Source organism: Limulus polyphemus, unplaced genomic scaffold (genome assembly GCF_000517525.1).
Source record: "Limulus polyphemus unplaced genomic scaffold, Limulus_polyphemus-2.1.2 Scaffold245, whole genome shotgun sequence".
Classification (NCBI taxonomy): Eukaryota; Metazoa; Arthropoda; class Merostomata; order Xiphosura; family Limulidae; genus Limulus; species Limulus polyphemus.
The window spans coordinates 36,369-43,591 of NW_013665855.1; the positions used below are offsets into that span (position 1 = coordinate 36,369).

General features: G+C 35.8%; 1 long non-coding RNA gene across 1 annotated transcript in view; it reads right to left on the bottom strand.

Moving 5' to 3' along the window:
* Positions 1–2,031: 2,031 nt before the first annotated feature.
* The window catches only part of LOC111085125, a 14,539-nt gene continuing 9,347 nt past the window's right edge, over positions 2,032–7,223 (bottom strand). Inside the window, exons 2-3 of the long non-coding RNA XR_002609969.1 lie at positions 6,627–6,730; positions 2,032–2,888 (exon numbers count right to left, since the gene is read on the bottom strand). This is a non-coding gene — a long non-coding RNA (uncharacterized LOC111085125). The remainder of the gene's footprint in view (positions 2,889–6,626; positions 6,731–7,223) is intronic.

A 7,223-nucleotide genomic window follows, 5' to 3' on the forward strand; every position in this document is an offset into this window, starting at 1 on the left:
TTGGTGTATAACTTAATTTAATTATGAAAAGTCCCTGTTTCAGTCTTGAATGCAATGATCAATGGTCACGATTAGCATAGCAAGTAAAGCGCCTCAATCGGCTGCCCCCCCCCCTTAATATACACACACAAGTTCAAATACGTCCCGCTGCCTATGCACAGGGACGGACTGCTCGGTGGGCAGATGCATTTAACGAATTTTTAGAAATTCATTTTAATTTTAATAGTCTAGCCAATATGTAGCATGTGATATTGCCCCGGCTGGTCCATTAATGCCTATGCACCATAAAAGGAAAAGTGATGATACTGATTCCCAATTTGTTTTTCTTACTCTTCTGTAAGAATGGAAATATATACATAATGTCTAAAGTGTTCTTTATTTGTTTTTCGGAAGCAATAAACCTCACTTCTAAGTTGACCATAGACATAACTGTCTAAAAACGTTTTCTGCTCAGACAAGTTCATAGTTCCAAGTACAAACGTTGGAGGGATATTTTTACTAGTATCCTAGTTTACATTTTCTCCCATGTATATTCAACACAACAAATTAATAAAAACAGCAATAATTATGAGAGTTGAATATTTAAATACACACATATATATTTAACTTACTTAATGTAAGCAAAACAAAACAGGTTAAAAGAAGTGGGAAAATTCTTAAATATAAACAAATTAAATAGTGTCTCTGCCTAACAAATTTTCTTACAGTCTTCATTGCAGATCAAAACGTTACTAGATTACTAGGGGTAAAATACGAAAATGATGATGAAAGAGCTTTTATATGTCATTCTAAAGTCCATAACGTGAATAGCACTCAATTTGCAAAGGAATTTCGTATTTGTTTGTTTATTTGTTTTTGGAGCAAAGCCACATTAGGCTATCTAGTGTCTCCACCGCGGGGAATTAAACCCTGGATTTTAGCGTTGTATGTCCTTATGGGGGGGGGGGGCTAACTTTTATACTAGATCCAATGTATTTACCTTTCGTTTTAGCTGTTATATGACGGTTTGGTATGGCCTGGTGGCTAGGGCATTCGACTCGCAATCTGCGGATAACGAGTTCGAATCCCATCACAGAACATGTTCTCCCTTTCAGCCGTGATGGTGTTATAATGTGATGATCAATCCCACTGTTTGTTTGTAAAGGGTAGGTCAAGAGTTGGCGTTGGGTGGTTGGTGTTAATTAGCTATCTTCCCTTGTTATATTTCATGATTCTAGGTTACTTGGGCTTCTAATAAGAAAAATCGTAGCATATTCGAAAAGGATCTTGGTTATTGTTTAAAAGTATTAGTGATAGAAAAAAATCTAAATAACATAATTTTATTTGCCAGATCTATTTATGCGTTGTGTACTTTTGGTTGATGAAGCTCGTTTGTCCGAAACGTTAACCATATGACTTTTTCCCTTTACAATGATTTGGAGCATGTATTTTCAAATTATTTTCATGATGTTGTGTGGAATATATCATAAAAAATTCCAAAGATATAGAATTTGTTACTGTATTGTTTGATATATTCTATTGCTGTGAAGGTTTTACTACTGAAGTATTTGACAATAATGGAATCGAACATTTTCGTTCTTTATTATATTTTATGTATGTGTGTGTGTGTGTGTGTAGCATTATTTTAAACTGGTTGTTTTATTCACGATGATTAGCGAGACCACTTTATTTTGAAGATTATAATAGGTAACAATAGCTTTTTAAAAGAGTAGGAGTAAGCGGAAATGAGAAAAACTCCACAGTAAGATATCCTGTGGTCATGGCACCAAAATGTCCTTCTTCCTATCTATTTTGTGGTACCCAGGTAAAACTGATTTTACTTAGAGTGATAACATAGTTCAGCTGAATAACAAGAGATTTGATAAGATGCTTATCACAGAGTAGTTCTGAATTTCTCTGAAACGAACTGAGCTCATGAGATTGAAATAAAGAGACTGGGCACGAGGTAAGGCACAATGAACAATCTTTATTATGTAACACTAATACGGGATGTTGGACAGTTGCTTTTATTGAATTGTAAGCTGTTTTCTCTCCAAACTACATGATGTGCCACTGGGGGGCAACATAAGAAAATGCTAATCGTATATGATTTTCTGTAAGCTTCATGATGTTAGAAAAACACATAGGTTCAAGAAGTCTTGATAGAAATTAATAAAAACGCTATAAACCGAGCGCTTTCGAAAAGTAGATCTTTCTTCTTCATTCTTCTTTATTTTCTGTAAGCTGCTATAAATAGTAGCAGTTGACAGATTTATATGTCCATCTCTAAATTAACACACAGTTGAGTGACATGTGAAAATATGTTGATTCACCCACTTTCCACTTGTTTGGTTTTAAATTGCAAAACAAAATAGGAAACAGGATATTGCGCAAAAACTCAAAATGGGATATCTGCGTTTTATCTAGGTCGAGGTTTCGACCTCATCTCCTATTTCCAGTGTCCTATTGCCACAGTGAGGGTGCAGACAAATCTTTACATTCCTCCATCAGAGTGTTTCTCTAACTATGTAAAAGATGTTCTGCCCTCTGTGGTTAAATGAGTAGACAGGTTAACCTCTACTTCTATCTGTTCCTACCACAGAATACAGTGAATGCTTAAGCTCATTTCCACTGGTTTCAAGGTGCAGGACCATCATTTCATTATGCACTGACATACTGGAGTCTCATTCGTCTCGACGTTATCACAGGTCACGAGCATTCTGTCACTGGATTATATGCCCTCAACATAATAAAGCAACTTAAAATAGAGTTTTGTATTCTCTTTTCCCGCCTAAAATGCATCAGAAATGTCGGCGATTAAGGCTTTGCCCCAGGCTCCATTGGGGAACTTAGAACACTCACATCAGCAAAGGAACATTTGGAGCCGTGTCCGTTGATTTTCCCTAGAGCTTAGAAATAAAAAAATGTTAACCATTTTCCACTTATAATCAATTTTTAACAACAAATAGAATTTATAGTACTATAGACAGCTTCTTTGTAATATATATAAATTTTAATTGCAAAACAAAACAGTTGATTGCTGATGATTAATAGAAGGGAATGTTTGGCATCCCGTGTGGTGGCGTTGAATGACGACACGTGCGAGACCTCTGCTCCAAGACTGTCACATGGAGCAGAGTTGTTTTCGAATTTTGGTGATCCAGTTTTCCTGATTGATCAGCTATAGGAAGGACTTAGTGAATAAAGGTCTGCCAATCTTGGTCTATTTTCTTCGAGAGTCACGATTCGCAAGTTCAGTTCTTTAATTGGCCTACTTTGTTTTTCTACTGCCATTGCTACTTAACAAGTGTGCAACATTAATGAAATATTATTTTAATTTTATTTGTTTAAATACAGCTTATTCCATTAACTTGTTTATTATTTGTACCACTTAAATTACGAACTAGCCCTTTACATTTGGCAATCAGCCATACCTCAGTTTATCGTCAATGTTAAAATGTTTTATTTATATTGCAAGCTTTGTTTGTGTGTTTGTTTCTTTCTACCACCAAATATTATTACAGCTGCCCTTCTGTCCTCGAATATCTAGTTGCTGTGAAGATCGAATAACTCTGTATTAGTTTCTCCTTGATTTACCAAAAGTGGTAAAAAATAGAGATTAGTCCCTAATGATTATCAGTGAAAGAAGATAACTGCAAGTAATGTGTCTTCGTAAAAACGAAACAGATAAGTAAGTGTAACAAAACAAAGAGATATCACTGTTAGTTTTACTGCTTTCGTTTCAGTGGTTGTATTATGAAATGTTTTACTTTTTGTACCCTTGAAATAAATTATATATATTTAAAAACTACAACATAGCTATAATTACGTTCATAAAAGCGTTCACTTCTTTATTGCAGACAAAATATTCAACACATAAACGAAATTCTTATTATATCTTGATTTCCCTGGACGTTGGGACCGGATATGGCCCAGTGATAAATCCGAGGAATCATGGTTCGCGTCCTATTGTTCCAAAATTGCACCCTCCCTTAGAAGTCGTGGGTAGGTTATAACATCAGTCAAATCCCACTATTATATTAGTGTAGTACATTAGTTGGTGATGGGTGTTATTAGCTGTCTTCCTTCTAGTCTAGTCTGTCATTTCAAATTTAAGGATAACTAGCGCATTTAGCCAGTTCTTGTGTAACTTTGCACGAAATATCAAATCAAACCTTCGACTTTTAATGGGCTCGTACCTCTTATATTCTTTGCATTTTCAAGAGTACACCTTGTCCTGAGGCTACAAGAATCAGTGGTCATTAGTTAGTTGTATTTTTGTATAAAGATACATATACATCTAAAGCTGACGCCTGCCTTGTTAATATATTGCTCGCATGGTGTCCAGATCTTATTGTTATAAGTTGTTAACATAATGCCTATGTTTGGAGATAACATAAAAACTTGTTTGTTTGTAGTTAAGCACAAAATTACACACGTTGTAAGTCAGCAGACATGCCGCTGTGCCACTGGGGGGCAATATAAAAAGTGCTAATAGTATATGATTTTCTGTAAGCTTCATGATGTTAGAAAAACACGTAGGTTCAAGAAGCCTTGATAGAAATTAATAAAAACGCTATAAACCGAGCGCTTTCGAAAAGTGGATCTTTCTTCTTCATTTTGTGTAAGCTGTTATAAATAGTAGCAGTTAATAGATTTATATGTCCATCTCTAAATTAGCACACATTTGAGTGACAATTTGATTCATCCACTTTCCGCTTGTTTGGTTTTAAATTGCAAAACAAAATAGAAAACATAATATTGGGCAATAACTCGGAAAGAGATATCTGCGTTTTATCTAGGTCGTCTCGACCTCATCTCCTATTCCTAGTGTCACAAGTTCTGGAGCCGCTGAGCCACCCGAGAATTAAAGTTATAAAAATACCTTTAACAAGCCCCCCCACCCCAGTGGCACAGCGGTATGTTTGCGGACTTACAATGCTAGAAACCTGTTTTCGATACCCGTGGTGGGCAGAGCACGGATAGCCCATTGTGTAGCTTTGTGCATAAATACAAACAAACAAAACCTTTAGCATGCCCTCTGGTGGCTCAGCGGTAAGTTTGAGTTATCATAACACTAAAATTCGGGGCTTGATCCCCGCGTTGGACAGATCCCAGATAGTTCATTGTGTAACTTTGTACTTAAGAACAAACTATTTCCAGCGCCCTCCAGTGTCTCAGCGTTAAATTTGAGAGTTTACGACTAAAAATCAAGTTCCTATATCGTCGTTGGGCACAGCGCAGGCAATATTGTGTAGCTTTGCGCTGAACAGAAAACAGACAAAATTATTCCCGACAATAAGTATTCCTTGTAAAATGTTACGAAACGTTTTCTCCCAGAAGATATTCTCCTTGCTTTGGGCTGTATTCTTTTACCTATTGATGTTCATACAACTAAATTACAATATTTTCTACCGCAGACTTGAATAATTCCTTGTACTTGGTAATAGTAATCAGGGATAGTTTCGAGTTTAATTACCATAAGAAAAAAAATAATCCTTTTATGTTTTCAGCTGCTTATTTAGGAGTCATATATCCTGGTATTTTGATGTACTTCATTTCTATATTCATGGACTAGTCCCGAAGTTCCGCATGTGTTCAGCTATTGAAATCTTTAAATCCCATGTGTGTATTATTTAAGTGGTTCTCAAGCTCTTTAGACAACAACACCTTTCCTCTTGTCTGTGATACTTCACACACCCCACACCCAACCCCCACATTGCACTACGTATACCGGTAAAAGAAAAAAAATCAATTATTCTATTGTAACTAAGTAATATCAATTAAAGTTCCCCACAGATTCAAACAGACATGCATGTAAATATGCAGTAACAGGCTGGCGGCAGTAGGGAGCCCGGACTCCTGAAGTATCGTTGCCTCCAATCTAATGCCGTCCATTACATTAATCTAATTTTAGATGTCTTAATTCTCGCCGCCACCCGCGGTTAAGAAAATCTGGAGCCGGGACTTTACAGTAATGTAACTATTTTACTAACCTATTAGCAAAGATATGTGCGGTATGTTTGTTTTTGTTTCGACACTTTCTCACGGCCTCCAACATGCCCCCTAGTTAGAGAAAACTGCTTTATATGGCTAATTAGAATGATCAGATTGAATGTTGGATTGAAGAGGACACGTGTATGTGACGCTACTAGTATACTTGTACAAGTCTTTTGGATAGAATATATTATGCTCCAAAAGTTGTTTCTTCTGCATTTAAGTATGAAACCCGATATTTGTGTGTTTTTGTTGTTGTTGTTTACTTCTAAACTGCAATAGTTTTTGGCTCCTGTTGTAGTGCACAAGGCGAACATATTTTGACATTATTTCGATGATAAATATAAATTTTATATAGTAGGGAATTATCCGAAATATGGATATCAAAAATTAAATGCAACAGTAAATAGATATTATATATATACATTTATAAACGTACCTTGAATTATAGTCACTAATAAAGACAAAACATGGTATGTTTTAGAAAAACGTTTTGTTCGTTTCCTCGGAAAGATACATCGCTCCTGTTAACCGCTCCGTCTCCATCGCAGTGATTCGAACCCCAATTTTAGTTGCACCACCGGTTACAATGCAATGGGCAAAAAATATTTTGAAAAAAAAAAGAAAGAAGATAAAACAATACAACTTACATATTTATACCTATATGGTATTCAGGTATGGGGGGGGGGTGCCCCGAGAAAACTCTACTTCACTGGGCTGCCGCCAAAAATTCTATCCAAGCCGAAATCTGAAGCTAAGAGATAAAAGAAAACAGTTATTAAAATGACAAGAAAATAATTAAGCGCTAACCAGATATATTAATAAGGCAAACCTAGTAATGTTAACACACAAGTTATGTTATGTTTCAAGTTGGATGGGGGAGAGGTACGTTTTCGGCATAAATAAGGTGTTTAACACTATGGTAAACACTGGGCTGAAGGAAAATTTCTCTTTTGTGGTTTTTTGGAAAATACGGAATTTAATTTTAGAAATTTGTTTTTAGCCTTTAGGATGGTCGAAACTTTATATACGCAGTGTGTAGATGTGTAAGTACGGAGGTGAAGTGCTATAAGTTATGTGTAGGAATATAAGTATGGAAGTAAAGTGCTATTTGTTATGTGTAGGGGTGTAAGTATAGAAGTGAAGTGCTATAAGTTATGTGTAGGAATATAAGTATGGAAGTAAAGTGCTATTTGTTATGTGTAGGGGTGTAAGTATAGAAGTGAAGTGCTATAAGTTATGTGTAG